At 32.8% G+C, this 26,736-nt stretch overlaps 1 protein-coding gene across 1 annotated transcript in view; it reads left to right on the forward strand.

Annotated features, from left to right (window-relative positions):
- LOC124530071 overlaps positions 1–26,736 on the forward strand; it is a 56,334-nt gene that overhangs the window by 10,569 nt on the left and 19,029 nt on the right. The window lies entirely within an intron of this gene.

Raw genomic sequence — 26,736 nt, forward strand, 5'->3', positions numbered from 1 at the left:
CATCGTCTATGGACGGTGGACCATCTATCATTACTATTTGTATGTAGGTAAACCCCATCATTTGGACATAGTAATTATTTTGTGTACCTTGCAAGAGATTACAGAAGTTAAATAAATTACAGTTATAAATTTAACCAATATAACATACACTTAAATATTGCTTAACTAATATCCATTAAAGACGTTTTTCAACATTATAAAAGTAACATTTTTATATGAAAAGTAGAGCTAAGCGCATTCGCCACGATAAGTAATGACTTTAATAATATTAATGCACAATTATGCTTAGCGAGTGTCAGGTTACCAGAGAAAAAAACCTGAGCTGACTCCACTTATTTTATAAATCCAAATCCATCAATCCTTTGATACTGTTACTCGGATAATTGTAATGCATTAACCGACGCTGTATTATTACAATTGTTATTGATCTTCGCCCCTAATCGATTTGACACTTAATATTGTCAACTAGCGACCCTCCTCGGCTTCGCACGGCTCCAATACTAAATATTCTACAGAATTTGTTTATTTACGACATCACATTAGAAACTTCTAAAATTATCAGTGTTTCTTTACTGTATTGTCTATATATTATATACCAAAACGTTCCTCTGGAATCAGTCTATCTATTAAAAAAACCGCATCAAAATCTGTTGCGTAATTTTAAAGATCTAAGCATACTGTATACATACAGCGGTAAGCGACTTTATTTTATACCATGTAATGATACATTTGTGGAATGTGCACCATATTAAATTTATGGTAACGTCACATTACTGTTGACGTTATTTTATTTTATTTGTTCTTTATCAAAATTGAGGTTTTACTACGCTTTCATATTAATATATGATAAAGAATTGTCTACGCATAACTTGATAAAAATATACTTTAGCACGTGTTTAGTTTTAGATTTTTAATCTGTGATTTTTTTTAATAATGTAATTTAAAATAGCGTTATTTTAGTCTCACCTCTTAATCCGCTTAGACATGATTAATTGATCGCGACATAATCAAAGATAGGGTGACCATCATTTAGATTAAGTAGAGATAACGATGAAAGGTTTTTAAGGTATTTTTTTTTCTATTCTTTATCTCTATAATATTGTGAATGTTTTTTTAACCTTCTATTAATTTATGAGATAAAAAAAGATTCCTTAGTTATACTATATATAAGCAAATCCGTCAGAGATGCCGTCTGTCTTAAATAATAAACTAAAACCTTCTCCGAAACGCATTGCACCAAGTTCGTAGGTCATCGATATTCTGATGAGCAGATAAGTCGAGCATGGGATTTGACATGTGAGGAAGTACCTGAAGAAACGTGGAAGAAGATTTTTAGATGAGTGGTTTCTTCGCATGGAGAAGTGAATTGCAGCCAATAGAAAATATTTTGAAAAGAGATTAGCTATTGAATCTGAAAACTTTCCTAGTGACCTTCAAGAAGTTTTATTTATATTGCTTCAGTCATTTTTTAGATAAAAAATCTCAGTATTTATGAATATAAATTTGTTAAGTTTTATTTAAAGCTGCAACTTACTATCTCAAGCTCTTATTTCATTCACCAGTTCGCACGTGTGGGTCGAATCTTGGAATTTGAAAAACCAGTTCTAATAAATCTATTGAACTAAAATATATGTACTTGTTGCTGATCATAATACAATCAAATTAATAAATATTATAAATTGTTTGTATTTACAATAAGAGTCTATTTAATTTAAATTCTTGGGATAAGAATACAATTTTAAGGTTAAATTTGAGTAAAGATGTTTTTCAATCGACATATTATCGAATCAAATGTTAATTTAAACTTAAAGTTAGTAAAGTAACAGCTTGTAAATTTCCCACTGCTGGTATAAAGCCTCCTCTTCCATTAAGAAGAGGGTTTGGAACATATTAAATTGAACTTGAATAACGCTTATTATAATAAAATACTTTAAATTTTCTGAAAAATAATCGTTTCTGCGTACTTAAAATCATTCTTAATTAAAGTGGTACTTTCGTCCTGAATACAATTTAACGCGTGGCAAGCCTTGGCAGTAAGCAAAGCTCAGTCGAAGGGGGTCAATAATTCATACAGATATTACATACATTACAAACGTAAGCATTGTTTATGTGCAGTGCACACCAAAGGTTATCCTTTCGGTATTGAGTCGTAACTATTGTTAGTTTGCCGGTTAATTTATCAATGATCTTTAATGTGCTATTGCACTAGAGAGATCACATTTTGCATCCACGTGTAAAGTCATAAACACAGGCAAGCACCGCTGATTCATGTGCTTAATTTGTCTTTATAATTCATCTCGTGCTCGGCGGTGAAGGAAAACATCGTGAGGAAACCTGCATGTGACAAATTTCATAGAGATTCTGCCACATGTGTATTCCACCAACCCGCATTGGAACAGCGTGGTGGAATATGTTCCAAACCTTCTCCTTAAAGGGAGAGGAGGTCTTTAGCCCAGCAGTGGGAATTTACAGGCTGTTGTTGTTTGTTGTGTTGTACAGTAATAAAGAATCTATGAGACTGACGTATCAGCTTTTGTGTAATCGGGAATAGACAGTATTCTATGTCAATTATGTTTCAACAAAAAACGTGTTGAGTGTAAGAATGACAAATCAATAAATACACTTTTATATTGACAATATTAGTAGGTATACAAACATACATATCTGGGGAAAAACATGTGCGCATAGTACATACTATAAAATATAGTAGTTACTACTGTCTGTTTCTATGTATGCTTAGATCTATAAAATTACGCAACTGATTTTGATGCGGTTTTTTTTAATAGATAGAGCGATTCGAGAGGATGTTTTTTGTATATAATACATGGATATAATTAGTAAAGAAATAAGAAAAATCCGTAGTATGTAGTGTTTAGAAATAAAACACGGACTCGATGTACAACCTTTTACTGCGCAGACACGAATCAACCGTCTCACATACTTTTTTAATAATACCCCCATTACAATATACAATATTCCTCCACCAATATTTACAAACTATTTAAATAAAGTCTTAGCACTTTTTAATATTTTTGGTTCGTGTTTTCCGCATAGGGTATCTTCGAACATATTCTGCAGATTCCGGAATCTTTGCGGAATTTAAAACAGAATCAGCTCCTTCCTCTTCCGTGGAAACCGATGGATCAGATACTAAAACTTCATCAGAGCCAGCCTCAATGCCTTCCACCCTTTCTTCAGTATCAATACTAAATGGAACTAATTCGGCTAAAGAGCAAGGAGTATTGGCAGCTGGTGGCGATATGTTCGAAGCATTTGGAATAATTGACTCCAATGCAGGTTCAGAGCGTTCAAAATTCGAATGTTTTTGTGTTATTACATCACCTATAATACTTATTTCGTCAGAATCAGACGTATCAAAGTGACCTTTATATGCCAACATTTGGTCTATATGTTTTTTAACATAAGTCTTAAATTCGGGAACATATATAACAAAAAGCCTAGAACCTATTTTCTTCTTAATTATACCTAACTTCCACGTATGTTTATTTCCATTATTATAATAATGTCTTATCAACACTTTATCACCTATTACAAAAGGTATCTTCCGGTAACCGCCATATTCCTTACGTTGTAATATCTGTTTCGAACACACATTATCATGGGCTTTGGACGCTAACGACATTGACAAAGGGAACATTTTGATCGAGCGCATAAAATCTAGCCTAGATAGAAATTTTCGACCTATCATTAACTCTGCAGGGGAGAATCCCGTAGTACAATGCTTAGAATTCCTATAATCGAATAAAAACTTTAGTAACTTGATTTCGATAAATTTTTGGCTATTGGTTTGTTTTAAAATTAATCTCAGACTTCTTTTTACTGTCTTCACCGTATTTTCCGCTTGCCCGTTCGATGCTGGGTGATATGGTGCAATCGTGACATGTTGTATGTTATTGGACATACAAAAACTATCAAATTGACTCGAACAAAAATTAGTCGCATTGTCCGTGACAATTGTACGAACTAAGCCGAACCTGCTAAATAATTCACATAATTTTACGATAACTGCATCGCTATGCGTTGTTAACATATAAAAACATTCCACCCATTTAGAATGTGCGTCCACTGCAATTAGAAAATTTTTACCATTTATCGAGAACATATCGAGATGAACCCGCTCCCACGGCTGCTTCGGGTACGGCCACGGCGCTAAAGGGGCACGCGCCGGTGCGTCTCGTAATGAAGCGCATATACTACATGATCCTATTTTCTGTTCGATATGTGCGTCTATGTTGGGCCACCACATACGGGCGCGCGCTTCCGTTTTTGTCTTAACGACACCGAAATGGGAAGAGTGTAATTCATCCAAAATTTGTTCTCGGAATAAAGTTGGAACAATTACCTTATGCCCTCGTAAAATGCAATTATTTTCCAGTGATAGTTCGTTACGGCATAGAAAATAAGGTTTCAACTGTAAGTCAGTTACTTTACGTGGCCAACCGTTTTTAATAAATTTCATAACTTGTTGTAAGACCTTATCCCGCCCCGTTTCGCACATAATTTCATTAACAGTAACGGGTTTTAATAATTTATCCGAAATAAAATTTATGTAACAAGACTTATCAAGTTCATTTGTTAACATTTGTGAATTATCTTCTTCGAACCCACACCGTGATAAGTAATCCGCAACATTGTTTTCCCCTTTAACAAATTCAATATTAAAATTATACGCCGACAAAAATATAGCATATCGTTGCAAACGATTAGCAGCTAATTCCGGAATTCCTTTTTGTTTTCCGATTATCGATAATAATGGCTTATGATCAGTTCGTAATGTAAATGGAACCATACGTCCATACAAATAATGGTGAAATTTCTTAATCGCAAAAACAATAGCCGTCGCTTCTTTTTGTATTTGTCCGTAATTACGTTCAGCTTTAGACAAGGACCGCGACGCATACGCCACTACTCGCTCCTTACCGTCTGACTGCCGCTGCGCGAGCACTGCACCTAGCCCCGCTGGCCCCGCGTCCGCCGTCACTATAGTCGGCAGATCGGGATTATAATGAGCTAACACCTGATCGGACATTAACTTTTGTTTAATTTTATTAAAAGCAATCTCTTGATCTTTCCCCCAAGTCCACATCTCGCCTTTCTTAAGTAATAAATGTAAAGGACTTAAAATACTAGACGTGTTAGGCACGAAACATCTATAATAGTTAACCATCCCCAGAAATGATTTTAATTCGCTTACATTTTTAGGGCACTTGGCATCCAGTATGGCTTTAATCTTTTGTTTCGATTTATGTAAACCCTCCTTATCGATGACAAATCCTAGATATTCTACGGATGACTTAAAAAGTTCACATTTTTCAGGTTTTAACCGTAACCCAGCATCTTGTAACCTACTCAATACTAATTCTAATCGTTCTAAATGAATATTCCTTGTCGGACCCGTAACTAATATGTCATCCAAAAATATACACGTTCCCTCAATATCCGATAGTAATTGTTCCATCGCGCGCTGAAAAATGAATGGAGCGTTCGCTAAACCGAAAACTAATCTATTATATTGAAACAGTCCCTTATGGGTATTGATACAGGTAAGCTTTTTAGAATCATCCAAAATGAGCTGGTTATAGGCCCTAGATAAGTCTAATTTTGAAAACTCTATACCCCCGTGTAGCTTAGCAAATATATCCTCAATTCTTGGTAAGGGGTAATTATCCACATAAAGAAATTTATTTAACGTAACTGAAAAATCACCACATATCCTAATATTTCCATCTGAGCGCAAAACCGGAACAATAGGAGTTGCGAACTCTGAATGATCGACTTTTTCTAAAATACCCAAATCAACTAATCTCTTTAATTCTATCTCGATTTTAGATTTTAATGCTAACGGTACCGGTCGTGGCTTGAAAAATTTTAATTGCGCCTCTGGTCTTATTTTTAACGTAATTTTAAATTTATTAAAACTGCCTAATTCGTTAGAAAATAATTTAGAATATTTTTGTATTAATATATTGCTAATTTTATCTTCCTTAATATTATTACACTTTATTTGACACAATTGTAAATTAAAATCAGAAATAAAATCACGACCCAATAGCACTGGTTGCCTTAAACTGGTTTTTACAACATATATCTTAAGCAATTGCTTGTGACCTTCATAACGCACTAACAATAACAAATAACCCAACGGCTTCATTTGGCTATCATTATAACAATTAAAAACAACACGACACGATTGCAGTTTATACCTTTGCGAAAAAAAATTATCATAAACATGTTTCGGTAGAATTGACACAGCACTGCCGCTGTCTATTTCACATATAATATTTTCGCCCCCTATTGAAACTATTTGTTGCATTGGCGCTCCATTCACACATTTAATATTAAAACATTGAAAATTACCTTCAACAAGGTCGTTATCGCCCATTTCCACAAAGTTATTATATTTAATTTTATTTGCTTTACACATACGTTGTAAATGACCTTTTACATTACATCTACGACATGTATAATTCTTATAACGACATTGATCCTTTATATGATTTTTGTAACCACACACTACACAGCACTGTTTTACGTTAGAAACACTCGAAGCACTATTCTTCGGCGGCGTGCGGGCCCTCACCGCAAACACTGTGCCGCTGCCGCTCGGAGTCCCTTGCGCTTGCACCAGCGCTCCGTCCTGTGACGATGTTGGCTCATTGCGCGCACTCTGCAATGCCATGCGCGCACAGCGAACACTCATAGCTAATTCCAACGCCTTGTTGAATGTCAGATGTTCAATGTTTTCGGCGAACAATTTCTCCTTCTCCTTAACGTTTTCTAACCCCAATACAAATCTATCCCGTAATGCCGTATCAAGGTCAGATTTAAACTCGCAGTATTGTGCAAGACTTCGCACTCGCGCAGCCCATTCCGCTAATTCCTCCCCGGGCCTTTGCTCAGCCTTATAAAACATATATCTTTCAGCAAAAGTACTTCTTTTAGACATGAAATGGTTATTTAGTTTTTCCACCAAGCTTCCATATTCTATCTGTTCAAGATCGATTGGGAAAACTAAATCCTTTGCGACGCGGTAAGTGTCCTCGACAAAAGCAGTCAGTAAAAGTGCACAACGTTTAACGCCGCTCTTATCATTCACTTCGTTAATATTATTAGCTGTACAAAATTGCTTGAAACGACTGATGAAAATACTCCACTCTTGCGTGCGGTGATCAAACACGAGTGTACCACCAAACATCGTACTAGCACCTGCATATGCCATTTTCTTATTTTCTTCTATTTTTCGTGTACACAAACGAACTCAAAATAAGAATATTATGCGTGGATTTCGTTCTTCGTCGCCAAAATGTAGTGTTTAGAAATAAAACACGGACTCGATGTACAACCTTTTACTGCGCAGACACGAATCAACCGTCTCACATACTTTTTTAATAATACCCCCATTACAATATACAATAATTTAGTATCAGTATCGCATCCATAAAGATCGCTAGTGTTAAAGATATACTAATTTTATGTTCACACCTCGAAACATCAGGAAACAGAGTTCTGGGTAATTTTTTGCTCGATGGCGCCGATAGAGTTATCTGTGCAAATAATCTTGTTACTCGTCAAGTATTCACGAGTAGTGTCGTTGCTTTTTAACGCGTGGCGATCGAGATAGTCGACTCGCTATCACCGTCCGTGTTAACTGTTCAATTGCGAGTATCGTTACTCGCTGCGGTCACCTCGTACGTCCTTTTACGCTGACCTGATGGTCACGACATGCGACGTGGTGGTTCTGCAAACATATCATGTCAAACATTTCATTTATATTGCATCAATTTAAATTACATCGTTCTTTTTATGTAGAGCTTTCGAGAGAGCTTTTTGCTCGATTGTCTGGATACCTCATTTATTATTCGAACGATAAATATCAAAATTCTAAGATAATGTTATCCGATTCGGAAAGTTCCTTTATTCAAGTAAAAGTCTTATATTCCAACGATGACAGCAAGCGTTAATGTACCCGACGATGGATGGATATTTCCTATTGTGCCAATATAATGGAAAAAAATAAGAATAAGTTATATAATACTATTTGTGGCCCGCGGTTTTGCTCGCATTTTAGTGACGACAATAATATATACTATAATCGTAATACCTTACGAGGTATATACCAATAAAAAAGGAGCCTATATCCTTGCATTGTTCTAGTTTGCCCAATACCAAAATTCATCGAGTCGGTTAAGCGGTTTTCCTGTGATAGAGATACACAGACAGACGGAGCAACTTTCGCATTTATAATATTAGTATAGATAACAAAAGCTTGCATTCCAATACATACTCATGCACAAAAAACATCGCACAAAAGGTGAGCTTATTGCTTTTACTGAAGTGGGCTGGTTCAGAATGCTCTACCAGCCCACTTTTGGAAGTGCAAGAAAGAACGTTGGTTGAGCCGCAAAAAAATCAAATTTACAGTTTCCTGCTACTGTCATGCAAATATGCATATAAAATTCGAAATTTAAAATATTTACACAGTGATTGCCATCAGTAAAAACTAGCTTAACCCCTAATGGAAATTCATTCCCCGCTAACTTTTACGACACACATAATTTTTAATATATTTTTATATATATGTGTGTGTGTGTGTCATTGCGTTTGATAAACACACGAGTTGTTTTATAAGCAATTCAATGTCAGGGTTCTTGCTAACAGCTAGTGATTCATCTCCTCCGCGACCGTTATCGATGACATACTATTTGTCTCATGATGTGGGTCACGATATTTATTGGACAGCTATCGACTATCGACTATCGATGTATATGGGCAGGCGCTCGTGTCAACACTGACGCTGAACAAGGCTTGACAAACTTTCCTTATTGGATTTACACTGTTTGCAGCCATTAGTAGTAGATGTCTATCATTTCTCTATTAGATATAAATTAAATTTATGACGTTATATAGTAGCGTCATTTTTTTTAAATATTTTGATAATATTTTTAAATCGATATACAAGAGCGAAGGTAGTATTTCCGTGGTTTAACAAACAGAAAATTGTAAATATATACCTTACGTATTATTTTCTGTTGATATTATTACTGACATTTCATTTAATTCACATACCTTTAAATATGAACTTAAATCGTACTAATACAAGTTTTAAAGCATAATCTTACAATTGATTAGCGAATTTGGGAAACTACATAGAAAGTAGTAATAATAAACTTTTTTTTAAAAATTGCACAGATAATTAAATCAAAATAATGTTAGAATTGCAGATAAAAAATACCCAGGTGTCAATAAATATCTTTACAAAGTAGAATTAGATGTAAATGACGCGTCAGCCTGAATGTATGCCCCGTGATTATTCCAAAGCCTCGCTTCCCAAGAACCCATACGTAATGCTTCTCCGTAATTAACAACCGTGCACTGTGGTCTCCCTAGCTGGAAAACCAATATGCTTTGATGATCAATTTTCTTACAAATAAATCACAATATTCATAATAATACGGTAAACGTTCTGAGTGTATTTTATTGCCGTTTATTAAGCACTCAGCGTGTTGATGGTCTTAGAGACTAGTTGAGTTTAGTGTTTTTAAACGTTGGTCGGCGATGCGAAGGTCCTGACCCCGGATTTTGTCGCCCCATTCCTATCCTAGTTCAAGATTTATACTACTAGAGATTTAAACTGTCAATAAGATGATTATTAAGAAATAAATAGCATTTACTTAGTGCAAGCCCGCCTGGTTAGGTACGACCCACTTATCTATTAGTTATTCTACCTCCAAACAACAGTACTCAGTATTGTTGTGTTCCAGTTTAAAGGGTGAGTGAGCCAATGAGACTACAGGCACAAGGGACATGACATCTTAGTTTCCAAGGTTGGTGGTGCATTGACGATATAAGGAATAGTTAATTTTTCTTACAGCGTCCTTGTCTATGGGTGATGATGACCACTTACCATCAGGTATTCCATAAAAATAAAAATCTTTCAAATAAAAACATGAAATGGACAAACAGGTTACTTGAATATAAGAGGATGACGAATTGTGATGTTAAGTGTATCTTTGGTCATGAACAAGATGTGATATGGGCACTTTTTAGAGCATTAAGCATGCAGGTCAACGACCTTGCTTTAAACTGCGACACCTACGTTTATATAGGCTTCTGAATTGCCATTTTCTTCCCAGTTATCATACTAAATGATAAGAAATGATATTGCTTGTGAAGTAGCCAATTTCAATTCTCACTTCGACGGCTTCCGGTCCTATCGCATACTTATGCGCATACCTTATACACGTATACATCCCAGTGTCTATCGCGTGCATATTTCTCGTAAACGCTACTGACGCCATAAGTAACTGAGGTTAACACATCTAATATATTTTAAGATGTTTATTATAGTATAAACACCATGCATTTCCTTGTTATTAAATTATTCATTTTAAAGTAATATTTTGAATTCACATTAACTAATTATGTTTACATAATTGCTTTAATGAAAATGTTATAAATTTTAGGGTAATTAAACATAAATACATTAACAATTAAAGTCGTTTTTATTTAGTACTAGCTCTGCTCGGGTGCAAAGTTGATACTAAATGTAATAAAGAATTTGTTTATTTACGACATCACATTAGAAACTTCTTAAATTATCAGTGTTTCTTTACTAAATTTTCCATGTATTAAATACAAAAACCTTCCTCTCGAATCACTCTATCTATTAAAAAAACCGCATTAAAATCCGATGGGTAGTTTTAAAGATTTAAGCATACGTAGGGATATAGGAGGGACTGAGAAAGCGACTTAGTTTTATACTACGTAGTGATTAATCTTAACAATTGGACACAATAAAGAAAAAAAAACATTCAAGCCATAATTTTTGCTCATAAATATATCTAAAAAGATATATCTGGTAATTAATGGTGATACATGACCGCATACGAGAATGTGAAGCGGAAATCGCAGTAACTGCATCGGAAAGGCCTTTAACCTCTCTTTTACGTAAATAAGTTGTTACCGTGAATGTGAAAAATCGATGAAACTCGTAAAAAATAAACGCACCCACGCAGTCAGTGAGTGAGGACGTGACAATAATAGCTCGTCTGTCAACAAACGTTATTTGTAAGCTGTAATCTGTCCAGATTCGTACTACATTCTCGAATATATTACGTATTACATGTTCCGTATATTAGCGTCTGTCACTTAGTTTAAATGTAAATTCATTAAGGTAAGAAAACCTTCGTTTCAAGTTAATTCCTTTATCAAGTCTTAAGCTCTTAGTACCTTTTGAATCTAAACATCAAATCATTGCGACACAATATGTCACTCTCGATCGGTAAAGCAGATTATCGCTCACACTGAGCACACGAAAATAGATCTTAAGGTGACGAACCTTTTCTTACCGCGACTGTACATAATATTGAGATTGTCACGACTATTAAAACACGACCCGACATGGCCCAGTGGTTTGAACGCGTGCATCTTAATTGATGGTTACGGGTTCAAACCCAAGCCACTACTGAATTTTCATGTGCTTAATTTGTATTTATAATTTATCTCGTACTCGGCAGTGAGGTAAAACATCGTGAGGAAACCTACATATTATATTATATACATTTATACCTAATTTTCGCCATTTAACGAAATTCCGCTACCTGTGTATCCACCAACCCAAATTGTAGCAGTGTGGTGGAATTTACTACAAACCTTCTCCTCAAAGTGAGAGGAGGTCTTAGTCCAGCAGTGGGATATTAACAGGCTAAAATTTTTAATAGATTTCAAATTATGTTTACATTAGGTAATTTATTTCTTGCTCCGTAATGCAGGCAAAAATAGAGGAGCATGCTTGCATGTGTCGGAATGAAATGTTATACGTAAATAGTGAATACTCAACAAACCGCAGTGAGCCATCGTAGTGGAATAAACTCGAAACCCTCCCAACATAAGTCCTTTCTCAATAGGAAAATGGAATATTTACGAGGCTATTTTTGCAGCACTTTTATTACAAAGTTCTGAATAACATATACGGAAGAAAATTTTATTTTTATATACAAACTGAATAACATATAATCGAAACTTAAATACCTATATGAACTTATAAATGGTTGAACTTATGTTATACAAGCGAACAGACAAACAGACAAAAATTGTAATAATCACATTTTTGTGATCTATTGCGTTAATAAATACCACCAGTACAATTTTTCCTCAAATATCTTCTATGTACAGATTTCTATCAGTTACGATTTTATAATATACTAGCTGTGCCCACGACCTTCTACGCGTTAAACTTTAACAAAAAAAAATTTAGCCTAAGTTACTCCTTATTATATCAGTTATCTGCCAGTGAAAGTCCCGTCAAATCGGTCCAGAAGTTCCAGAGATTAGCCGGAACAAACGGACAGAGCGACAAAAATTGTTAAAAATGTTATTTTGATATATTATGTACCTTTTATACATACATATGGATTGAGTATAAAAGGGCTATTTTAATATAACAAAGAGACACTCCAATTTTATTATATGTATAGATGACGATACTGGTTATAAAGAATGTGCAGTTAGCTTCGAACCGCCTGATTTAGAGGAATCGTGTGACTAAGTGCTGGCCACTGTAATTATTAAAAGCAGATGTTCTCACTCACTTTTATCGACTTCCGCCCTCCGACATTTTGCCATGATTATGTCTTAGCACGGAGTGTTTTTTGACAATATATATTTTATCGTTTTTATATTATGCATGCTGTGTGATATATTTTAATAGTAAATTATATTATATACATACTATACAATTTCAAAAACATAGTCAATCCTATTTTTTAATGAAAAGTGATTGAAGATATGCAAAATATAGAGCGCTAGGGTAAGATGGTATCGATCGAGTTTACTGATCGAGTGCTTTTATAGTGACTCTCCAGGCATTATAAGGTAATAAAACTTCTACTAACTGAAGAACTACTACACTACCTACTATATACAAAGATTTCAAATGAGTCTTAAATGCGATAGATACGATCTTACCCTATTGACATTTACCCCGTACACCTTATATTATATTATATGGGTAATAATCTCCTACATGAAAAAGAGCAGCATAATTTCACCCAAGAAATGCATCCTGATTTGAACCTATAACCTTCAATTAAACACCGCGTTCTATCAAGTGGGCCATCAACGCTCTTAGGCTTGATATAGGTAATAATAATAATTAAGACATCCCGGCCCGGCTCCAGCGTTACAATGTAACGTAAGTCTTGCTATGAGAACGGGTTCGATCGTTTTGGTTTTCTTCTATATACTGGTAGACCAGTTAATTGTACCACATAAAACGATATACTTAATAGTTTCATTGAAATTGCTTTCTACAATAAACAAAGCTATACATTTTATGATTTTACAATAATTATTAATGTGTTAGTTTTTATTTGGCTTTGATTTTGTGAGTTGTTCTATACAAATATTACATTATCTTATGTTATCTAACAGCGCTTTAATTTTTCAAAATTGGGTATGAATTTCCTACAATATTTGAGCTTATTCCGTGACGCTGCTTCAATACGAGCTTCTACCCGCAGGAATGCTCAAATTTTGTTAGAAATGTACTTTTTACTTTTGCTTCATGAAAATTTTGCGTTATTTACCCGATTTAAAACAATCCTTTTTTTGACATATCATTCATTAGAACTTAAATGCTCAAAATAGTATGTACATATAAATATAATGATTTGACAAAATAAATTTACTAGCATTCATTAGCTATTAAAATATAAAATCAACACATTTTTTAATTACTCTAAATAAATGAACAAAGGAAAGACTTTTATAATCCATAAAAAAACAGAACCGATCTGTTTTAGACATTCTCCTACTTCATGATACTTAGCGATTAGTTCTGCGAAGTGCCGTGAAACGAATAAATGAGCCGTGAAATACATCTCGTACACATTATACAAATATTGCTAACTGTTGCATTGTTACCTGTAATCAGCGACAGTGACTCGGTAGAACAGACTTTTATAATTTATATCTGTCAGGAAATTATAATCTCGTATTATAAAACAAAAGCCTGAATGATGATGATGATGATGAATCAAACGTGCTGTCACTTTATTATTAATTATTGACGTATTAATAGCGTCGTTTCGCTGTACCGGGTATTTGACGCTTTTGGTGCTGCATTGTAATGTTGTGGACGCTCTCTTGTGTCTTATGATCTAAGATTACAATGGAGTTTCTTTAATTTTATAATAAATTATTCCTTAGTTTATAAATAAAAGTGTCAGCCCCAGTTGATATAGTGAATACCATCGAATAAATTTATTCAATAACATTAATTAATTTTAATTTTGGAAATTTAGTTTAAAAAAAAATTAAGATAAAGGAAAAATGCATTTGAATCGATTCTGCATAAGGTCATTGCCCACGGCATTAATTGATAGGACAACAGTTCCACTTGAATTAAAATTTCCATCGATAGACATGATCACAGTATGTAATATTTACCATTTTTTACATCACCAATAGGCATTACGTCACTGAACTTAGGAACTAAGATTTTACCATGATACCTTGTGCCTGCATCGGGAATGAAACAATACGAAACATTTCTGTCTGGCATTAAAATATAATACGAGTGGGTGATATCTGCTCCGACTTGTTTCCGCAAAGCCAACCAAGGAACCAAATACGAACGCGTCTCGACTCGACTCGAAAGTACTGAAATATTACTGGTAGTTGCAGCTCTCTTACCAAAGCCATTCCTATTAAGATGTTTATGTGTTACAATTTGCTAAATCAGTTAGTAAATTAAAATAGACGCAGTAATAGATGCTGTCCTGTTTGTGCAAAAACAACGTCGCCTTATAAGTTGACCAGACGTGAACGAGAGCCGCGCGTGACAGCTTGCCTCCAATCGACTTCTAAACAACACATCATTATTGGGTTTCTAGACTAAGCTGTTTGTGTTATACTTCGAAATGTCAATCAGTCAATCATAATTATAATTAGTGTAAGAACTAGTGGTTTTAATGAATAAAGAAATGCAATTAAAAAAAAATCGAAGACAATTTAATTGAATCAATGATTGATCTGTCTGATTAGACTCACTAATTATATAGCTCTCATGTTATTTTGCGAACATTGCCATATCAAAGAATAAATGCTTATTCCAATTTTTTTTTGTTTTTTGTTACTGACTATTTAACCGATCAGCAATAAATGTTGCACATGCGTTTTTAAGAATAAAGAAAAATACATCGGGTATTTACAAATGTTTGAAGGTTTTGGGGCAAGAAAATAAAATAATAGTAGAGGAACTTATTTTCAAAAAAAAACTAAACTCAATTTTCAGTTGTTAATTTTGATAATTGATTACGGAACAAGCTAAATTATTTGACAATGATGGCGATACACATACTTATATTTTATTATATCTGAAAATTTAACGTATTAAATGTATTTACATATTGGAATCGAAGTGTTTTTTGTAAGAGTAGTCCCGAACTACCTTTGTCTTCTCATGACGGGCCTGGATACCCAACGCGCGCCGCAGCGCCTTACACTCAGGTTAAACCACCTGCGAAGAAGTTATCCATTGATTCATTGATTATGATTCAATTAAATATTTTTCTACTTGCAAATTCACTTCTCCGTTTAATCCCAATTCCGATCCTCTGGGCAAAAAACGATTCAGCACTCCTATCACCGGTGGTGGCAATAAGGCGAAATGCTATACTTTTGATGAAGCTTTTTGCCCAACTATTCCAAGAGCTTGGCCCTGTTGGGCTTGTTTCGACAGCAAATGGGACAAATAACTTTTTTGTCCAGAGGATCGGAATTGCGATTCAACGGGAAAATGTTGCTTACATTCTTGTCAACATTCCACGCGGTCAAGATTTATACAGTTACTTATTTTTAATTCATATTTGTATATATTTAAGCACTTAATGTTATTAATCTTCATGTTAATAAATAATTAATTGTCTTATATCCGTGGGATGATGTGTTTCCCAAATCAAGATATCAATAAATCCTATTGGCTTTCGTTGCAAGAGAGCCATTATACAATATTATATGTTTGAGTGACTCTGGTTGCTCAAGCTGCAAGTCGATCGGTAGCAATGATCACGTTCTCTAACGGTGTTTGACAGACGGATGATGATTGTTGTAACACTCGTAGTATGAGTGTTACGTAACATTCAGTGAGTTTAATTGCTCACGCGTAATCATTTATTTCATTCACTTACAATTCCGTTTTAATTAATAACCTTTATGTATATCAGGGATAGTATTAACAATAATTATTTCATACCTATGTGATATATTTTCTAGAAATGTATTTAATTAAATAATTTGAATACAACATTTATGAAGTACTAGCGACCCGCCCCAGCATTGCACGGGTGCTACACTGATACTAAATATAGGTACTATAAATTTTAATTTATTTACGAAATCAGATTACAAACTTCTTTAATGATTAGTGGAATGTTTCTTTACTATATTGACCATATTGCACACAAAAACCTTTCCCTCGAATTACACTATCTATTAAACAATACCGCATCAAAATCGCGTAATTTCAAAGATCTAAGCATACATAGGGACAGACTGCGGTAAATGACTTTGTTTTTTACCATGTAATGAAGTGTTACTGTGACATCCATTTCTCATACACAGAAAAAAAATGCTCTTTAAAATTTATCAGTAATGATTAGATTAAAAAATGTATTAAACAATTAATCTGCTCCAGATATGTTGTAGATACTCTATCCCGTTATTTTTCGTAAGAATTAATGCACTCTCTGACAATGAAGACAGATTATCAAAACAACTTTTTATGCATATCAATCAGTCTATGTCATTTGGATATCAATATAATTGAATATTTGATAAATTATCGTTTGTTACCTTATTAAATAAAGTGTATATTAAGGTATTATTCAGTCTATATAAATATTAAAAAAAAATACAGGACTGAAGAAGTAAATATTACTGAGATTAATCGAAGGCTTTCGATTATAACGATCATAATAATAATCATCACAATATGATTTGCCTAAATAATAAATACAAATACAATGACCAGATAGGGTTATTGAAATCTTATGTAATAGATAGAGGTAAGATAATTTCTATAGGATATGACGTGAAGTATTTCTGACTTATGATTAGTATGGGCGTTCCACAGTGCTCAATTTTAGGTCGATTTTTATTTCTAATTTATAATATTCTATTATCTATATTGTTATATGTAAAATATTGTATTATGACTGAAATCGTTTAGGTACTGCCTGTTTCCTAATATATGTAACTATCAAAGCTATTTAAACAAAATTACTTTTTTAGCTAAACATACTAGTACAAAGTACAATATAGGAGCCATTTTTTTGTTAAGTGTAATTATTACTGACTTTCATGTCGGTTTTTTTCTCCGTAAAATCCACACTGTCCTAGTAGCCTTAATCCTTGACAAATATTAAGTGATTTTTAACTTAATTTTAGTCATAGTAAAATGGCTTACCAATGCCAATCAATAATCTTCTCAAAAATCACAATATGGACTATTCGAAATGCATGTCGAAATTAACTATAAAATCAAATAAATTAAAAACATCATAAATATGCGTTATAATCAATTATAAGAATTCCTGAACGCCATAACCTAGTTTGTTTTTAATAAATTACTATTGAACAGTTACTTTTATGATATTTAAAAATCAATATTTATACAATTTAAACGCCCACAGACATCGAGTTTCGTTGCAATAAAATGAGGTTGTTTCTTAAAATAGTTTTTATTTTATAGAAAGTAGTATTGTAGTTTAGAAACTTAAAATAATCCAAAGTAAATGGTAACAGAAATGCATTCAGGCAGAATGCAATGTGGCCTTTGTTCGAGTGTATTGTCTAAGTAGAAAAACAAAGTTGAATGACCACACATGGTGGCGTGGGTGACCCTACACTGGTTACTCACACTTTTCTCACTCGCACCCATGACGTCTGCGCATGAGTCAATATTGGCTTTAAATATGTAGTCTAATTCAAACTTACTTGTGATAAATAAATTATAACGGTATTATTACGATAAAAAACTTTTAATATGTAAACTTATTGGAAAAACACAGAATAATTTGAAATTTTAATTTTATTTTCGGTATTTTTTTAAACAGCAACATTCCAATTGTACATATCAATTTATAATTTTAGTTTTGTTTTATTTTGTAATTTAAATAAAAATAATGTATTATATTTTATAAAAATATTCGATTAAAAACATATTTTAAAACAGTTTACAGTAGATAAAAACAAACATTTGAAAAAAAAAATGAGTTGCGATGTCAAACAGCCACCATTTTGTTTTTTTTTTTAAGTAGCTATTTTTTGAATATAGAAGGCAGAATTTCATTTGTACTCTCGACTTAACTCATGGCAGTTGAATTTAAATCTTTACGCGTTAAACAATCGCCGTAATAAAAATTTGGAGCACGTATTGTTGCAAAAAATTTGTTTTTCAGCTTGGCCGTTTTTGTATTAAAATTGAAATCTTATCAATCGGTCAATAACCCGCATATTTCTATAGCTGCTAATAGTTTCTTATTCAATTTCACCGCTTTTTTTTAAATATTGTTGATGTTACTCGTGAAAGTTTTCGTATTATTGAGCAATAAGCTGTCAATAATTTATTTCTAAACAGGCTGGAATTGTATTTTCTAAATTGACAGATACTTTTGGTCTTTTATTTTTTTTTAAATATATCTATCTAAAATTAAATCTAAAAATAATCGATATCTTAGCTCGATTATTGTAAAATATTTTATCGATATAATTTATTCTATGTTACACACGAGGCGACATCATCACATCGAATTGTCATAACTATAATTAGACATAAATTTGTTATATATTATAAAGAATGTGGGCCGAAAAATTCTTAGACTTTGCAGAGGCTTGAAGCTAATTCCATCAATCTACTACACATTGGGTTGATGGTGATGATCTTTATGAAATCATGGTAAAGATTTATGAAAATATCATCAGATATCTAGTCCAGTCGTGATGGTGTGGCCTTAATGAGTGTTCTATGTTAGATTGTTGCATATGGAAACCCAACTAACGTAAATGGTGATTGTTTCCGTACGACTTCGTTTAACTCCATTACTTTTTATTTGAACTTCCTTATATCAGTTCTACGTACAATTAACTAAAGGAAGTCTCTTGTATGATAGACATGACCTATATAAGTAGTTTGCCAATGCACAGCTCTTGGAATTTGGATACTAATGGGATTAGTACGAAAACTTCGAAGTAATTATATACAGCAGTGCTAAAAGTATATTTGCGGGATGAATGAGAAATGATACAATCCATTGTAAGATCGGATTGAGTTGCAAAATTAGTCTACTGAAGTAGCAGAGGGCTGGTCACGTTTTTCGAAGAATCGATGGAAATTGGAGGAGGCGAGGAAGTAACTCATTACCACAAAGGACTCTATTCAGTCTCCCATAGTCCAATGGCTGGGTAATTCGAAACGACAGGAGCGAGATCACTTAGATCAAGATATAAACGTGCTTAATTTTTTTGACAAAATTTTGTTTTTTTTTTTATTGACCCAGCAAACGTATAAATGACGAGACCAATGAAATGTAAAAAAAAAAACAAATTAATAAATTTTAAATCACTCGATATGGTAACACTTATAAACTTGGATTGGGGTCTACGTCGATGGTTATATTAAAGTTGTATTCCGATTCCTCAACTCACGACTCACATCTATAATTGAAACTTATCCGATATACTGCATCTTATCTTTAAGATGAATATCAACTGAGTAATATATGATACCGTTATAAATGATATATTTGATAGCAAATTGTAAAACTGGTATAAGTTGATATATATGTTGATACGATCCACAGATTTATATTACTATGCATATGATTTCAACCTGTTAAAATAAAAATAAACGAAATAAAATACGGTACGAAATATACCGGTTATATTAAACTTTATTAACAGTACAATTAAATACATTTTTTTATTGTTATATTTATCATAGTGTTCTCGTATAAGTGAATCTGTCTTTTTGTGAATAAATTCCTCAACCTCAAATACAATTGGCCATTTGAGGGTTCGAAAAATACAGTGTCAATTATTGTAATCAGTATATATTATGAGTTTAAAATGGTTATTTAATAAGGAAAGTTGAAAATAATATTTAATTTATTCAAAAATACATAAATAAAAATGCATTTTTAAAACGCTCCGGATTGGCCGAGTTTAGTATGAAGTCACTTGCTTGTTAACCTTGTTTGCCTACTATATGATTAAAATACAAGTGACGTCAACGACCCAATTGCAGCGCCATATTGTCCAAGTATCGTTTTTAAGATGATATTTTTCGGCAAATATGCATTAAAATAAAAATAAAACAACTTTTACTGGGTTCCTTAACCTCTAATAAATATTATAAAATTGATTTTAAAAACCAGTCAAATAGCCTATTTAAGATATTGAGAATCTTTCATCATTAATGACATTGCGTAGTTTTTGTCAATTAAATTTAAATAACGAGCGGCTTGTAACCATAGCACTCGTCACGACACTAAATGCAGCTTTATTAACATAAATATATAATTGAAATTAATTATTAATTAGCAGCGAATACATTACGCGCATGCAATACTCAGACAAGTATGCGTATGGATGGTGAATTGGAAATCGAAATCGAATAAGATGAATTAATAAAAATATTATCTGAGCCACGAGCTGAGATGATGAATTACACGTTGATCTTAATCAGACGACTGATTTGATTCCGGACAAGCAAATCTGAGTTTCGATGTGCTTAAAGTGATGTTTGTATAAATCTATCTCGAATTAGACATTGTCTCATTATAAATAACTCCTCAATGCGATCTATTATTTATTTCTTATAATACTTTATGTCCTTTGTGCCTGAAATATCATTTTTATATATTCTTTCTTTTGCTCTTTTATTGTATGAAAATAATAAATGAACATTTATATTTATTAATAATATAATACAGCCTATTCAAAAAGGTATGTTACACGCAATATATTTCATATAATACTCAAGTAATACCGGTGTAATAATATTTATCCGTAGCGTAGCCGTGTGCAAGCCTGCCTGGGTGGGTACCGCGCACTTGCAAGTTATTCTTCCGCAAAACATTAATATTTTTTATCGCTGTATTCCGGTTTGAAGGATGAGAGAGCTAATGCTAGTTTCTATGGGTTCAGATGACCATGCGGTGGCCCATTGCACGTCTACCTTCCTGGAGGTGAGAAAAAACCGCGTAAACAATATTTATGAACTGCGTTTTAAGAATATGTTATAATAATTTTGAAAATGGAATGCGTTTAATATGTCAAATGACAATTTGCAATGCCCACAAAATTCACCACGAAGGTTTTACATCAAAAAGTATAATTTATCGAATTAAAGATTTTTGACCAATAAAACGGGCCAATAACAGTTTGTGGAATTAATTTCGAAATGATTTATTTTTCGCATTACTGTCGCACGGGTTGACAGGTTTTATGGTTCATAAATATGAATGATTCATATTTGGGAAAAAGCAATATTTCAAACAATTAACCTCCCGAACAATTATTTATCTATTTATATACCCACTATATACTCTTTATATGAATAAGTATCTGACAATATACAAATGAAAATATCAATTAGTTGGTTTTATGAAGAAATTAATTAGGTTCCAATAAATATAAACATGCATTACTTAAAAATAGAATTAAAAGTAATAATAAACGCACTCCTTACCGGTTCTTCTCGGTAGAATCTACATTCCATTTCGATTGTAGCGCTATTTCAAAGAACTTGTCATTATTCTTATAAGTATTCAAGTATTCTTAAGCAGATTACATAATAAATTCAACTTTTTATATTTTTATTTGATGTCAAGATGTTTATAACAAAATAACGTAATTGTCCAAAAAAGGTCGTATAGGTTTTCATACCTAAATAAATAAATTATACACTAAGTGTAGCAGATTAAAAAAAGTTTAAATTTGGAACGTCTCTCCGAGCTAAAAATAAAGTCTATATGTAACAGTGTCGAAGAATTTAACGCATTCAAGTTTAATGATTCATTGCGGCCATTATAATATTTGTTGCATTATTCATGACCAATCTGCAAAAGAAAAGAATAACTAGACTTACACGGACGATTCCACCGCATAGTTGACTAGAGATAAGCATTTTGTGACGACAGGACCTTACTGTATACATTATAGGAATAATTATAGGTATTTTATATTAAAATATAGTAAAGAAATGTTACTGTCTGGATATAAGGCCTACTATTGGGCCAAAGTGGCCTTTGTAAAAAAAGTAGCTCTTATGTTTTTTGTTGTATTCTATTCAGAAGATTCTACTTTCGGAACCAGATTCAATTACCAAGAGAATACTAAAATTAAAAACAGAATTACTTTTATTATAATGTCGTTAATTGAGAATTCGAAAGTGCTTCTCAAAGCCTATAGATATATAAAAATAAAGTACATTATCAAAATAGATTCCATTTTCAATTAATTCAAGTAAAGATAATATATAATAAATTCATGGAATCAACTATAATTAAAATGAAAATTGTTGATCGTATCTTGTATTTTTCAGTGTAGAATATAAAAAACAACCATTAATTATTTGATTAAAATCATTCCAGACCGCACATTCAGGGCCGGCACAAAGTTTATTCTTGTAATCCATCACTATTGTAGTACAAGCCCTATACTCAATTCCATTATCTTTTATCTAACAGACATCTAGACAGTGCAATAATAAGCTAGACTTCATAAAACAACGATATCTTTACAAAGATCGCATTTCATTTTGAATTTTAACTTACAATGCATTATATTTTTACAATATGACGTTTTAACAATAAGACTGTAATTTGATATTTAGAAGGAACAATTTATTGGCGTCGTTGCTTCGCGGCAAAAAAGAATTAGTATGTAATAATATATATTAATATTAATTTATTAATACTAATAATTATGACCCGAAAATTTTAAGCACATTATTTTGATATACACGCCATTAGTCAGCGTTAGTTGTGTTAGCAGACGAAAACAGTTCTTTGGATAATACACCATGATAGTTCATTCAAGTTAGATTTCAAATTATACATATAAACCTTCCTCGTTTATTGCTCTTTTTATTAGTGAAAACAGTATCAAAATCCATTCAGTGGCTTAAAGGAAGCGATAATATAGACAGAAGCAGCGAATTTAATGTATACCATTTATATATTTCCTTTGATTTATAATGTTAAAGGCGCCATATTTGTAACTGGATATTTAAATGTTTATTAATTATAGATTCAATGTTCTATTCAAAAAGTATTCCCGTCTTTGAATATCAATAACCTCTGCAAAACGTCACAAACAGCGGTTATAGTTAAGCCAATCTTTATACAGGTAATTTTTATCGTCTCCTGAATATTACATGAAGTCGTGACGGCTCCAATTGTCTGTTCCCATGGATGTATATTTAGATTTTATAAGAAATTCAAAGACGTACAGTCGCACGGAGAACATTTTATTGTAAAAAACGTTAAAATCAGTAAGACTGTTGAGGAATTTAAACGAGTTGTGTTAAGCGAGTTTATTGTAACCATATAATATATCAGTTTCAACGTATTTGTTACTACTTCAATAGCTGCACATATAAGTCTAATTAAGAAAATACTTTTTTTTAATTACGATTATAAAAATAAATCTTGGTTTGTGATTGATAAACTCCAACACTACTACTTATAGTCAATAGCAAATTAATCTTAATATATAAATACTATATATGATATATTTTGACGACCTCCGTGGTCGAGTGGTGTGTACACCGGTTTTCATTGGTACGCCACTTTAAGAGTAGATTATCATTAATTTTCTACGTTGTCTTGGGTCTGGGTGTTTGTGATCGCTACTTCTGATTTTCCATAACACAAGTGCTTTAGCTACTTACATTGTGATCAGAGTAATGTATGTTGTATCACATTTATTTCATTTTTTTTTTGTTTTTGATTTAGTTTGACAACCAATACTTGAACAATTAGTAGTTAGATTTGTTTACGAGTATATCTATTGGTTTAGTGTTTCAGTACACAATATTTAGTACACCCCCATTTAAAGTAAGTCTTATAAACATCATCAAGTTATAATCTGGTATTATACTTGTTACGAACATTGGAAGCAATATTGTTATTTTGAAAACTGATCAAAAAAAAGACTATTATAATATGCTAAGAGATCATTGTATAGTTACAGATCATAACTTAACAATAAAACCACTAAGATAGAGAAAACGAAAACATGCCCAGAAGATCGATCATTGTGAACAGTCCTAAGAATAGCAGTATAAGTTTTGCCCCAACTTCGACCATCCCAAGCTTATTAGTCATTCATCTCAGCAGCATCAGTGCGAAGCTATCGCTGTTTGATTTCGCAGTTATATTCCTAGAACACACGTTAATGTCGAAATAGTACGATTAAAATTCAGTCAGTACACATCGCACTTGTCTATATCTGACAGTAATTGTTATTGTGGGGCTATGCGAGGATAATCACTTGCAACACAAAATACTTGAATCAAAATTATACTGATATTTTTTTATTGCTATATACAACAACAACAGCCTGTAAATTCCCACTGCTGGGCTAAAGGCCCCCTCTCCCTTTGAGGAGAAGGTTTAGAACATATTCCACCACGCTGTTCCAATGCGGGTTGGTGGAATACACATGTAGCAGAATTTCTATGAAATTTGTCACATTTTCTTCGCCGCTGAGCTTGAAATGAATTATAAACACTAATTAAGCTTATGAAAATTAAGTCTTGCTTACTTGGGTTTGAACCCGCAATCATCGAGCAAGATATACACTTTCTAACCACTGGGCCACCTTGGCCTCATATTTTAAAGTCGTCTCCAATACTTCAAATGACGAACTTTTAACTCGTTCTTAAACTATCCCAGGTATGGAACTGTAATAGGAAAAAGTTTCAAACTTCGGAATATTATTGAAATTTACATGAAAACAACACAAAAACTATAACTATTTCAGACTGAAATTGGAAGCAGAACTTCAAGATCTTTATTACTTAGTCATATATGTATTTATATGGCCTTAAACCGTATTTGTCTATGTTTGTTCTAGCTTAAGTATTTAATAGTATTTAAGTTTTTAATATTATTTAAAAGTGTATTACTTTTTATTTAATTCAACAGTGCTGTAAATACCTGTAGTGGTGTATCACACTCCACTGGCCTGTGTGCATTTATTACATAAGTGTTTTTGTGAATATGCCGATTGTGTTTCAAATAAATTTACCAATGATGTGTTAAAAAACCGCTAATTTATGACACATTATAGATCACATAGCACACACATTACAAAAAGGTTCCATTGCGATAATTCAGAAGTCTTATCACAAACAACGATTTTATGGATAACTACTGTGACGATATAACTTTACATAATAGTGTAGGGTTATTCTTAGTATAGTAGTAACTCTTAATACAATATACATTTTAGTCTGGCAGCTTTATACTTCGTTTAAACGGAAAGGAATGTCACCTTTAACACTCAGTACATTACTATTCTGTAACAAGATATTAAACTCACCGAAGAAATTGTGACATTTATAGAATACACGTAATAAAATAGCGTATCACTGTAAGTCGGTTGTCAATATTTCACGAGTGAGTTTCGAAGTGAATTCGTACAGAATCGCACATCTGTTATTGTCATATATTACATTTATCAATGCACGTCGAAAAAGTAGCGTGGAAGCGCGTGCCTCCTTTGGTGAATGGGTCTTTATATTAATATATTATTCTCGGAATATATATCTAATTTATTAGATATATAAACCGCAACGACCTTATTTGCTTTATGACTGAATCGGTCGTACTATTTGGGTATTAATGCGAGTTCCAGGAAATCAACTGCGAACACAGCGATGGCTTCGCACTGCCATTACTGATATGAATCACTAATAAGTTTCTGATGTCGATATTGAACTAGCGTCTTGTTGTTATATTCTTCATTTTTAAAACTATACATATATTAAATTTGGAGTTTCTGTTCGTAATATTAAAATTAAAACTTTTTACACATACCAAAGTCTTCTTTTACAAATTTGTCTCTCTGTTCCGGCTAACGTCTGGAACGGTTGGACCAACTTTGACGGGACTTTCAATGGCAGATAGCAGATATATTGGCTACTTTTATTTAAGAATAAAGTTGCAATATCGAAACACTGTCCTATCGGCGGGCGGTGGTGATCACTTATCCTCAGGTGACCCTTTTGCTTTCCTACCTACAAATATTAGTTATTTCTTAATAAAATTGCAACAGATCATGAAAATTGTTTGAAAAATAAACCAAATATTATCCGTATTGAATTTTTAAAACATTTTTTTAAATAGATAAATATATATGTAATTAACTCCACAAAATACCATAGACAAATAAAATGTTCACGCTACACCTGCCTACTAATCCATTGAGCTTCCATCTTCCTCGCAAAGATGTCAGAGATAGCGCTTCCAATGTCAATAGCGCTGGCTGGAAACTGGTCGAGTGGGTACATACTGCATTACTGACATTATCGACCGCATCAGCTGAATCGGAAGCCCGAGTTGAAACAGCACTTGCTTACGCGACACGTGTAGCGAGGCATTATCTTTATAATATAAGAATGAGTATTTTATGAGTTAATTTGAA

This window comes from Vanessa cardui, chromosome 5 (assembly GCF_905220365.1).
Source record: "Vanessa cardui chromosome 5, ilVanCard2.1, whole genome shotgun sequence".
Lineage (NCBI taxonomy): Eukaryota > Metazoa > Arthropoda > Insecta > Lepidoptera > Nymphalidae > Vanessa > Vanessa cardui.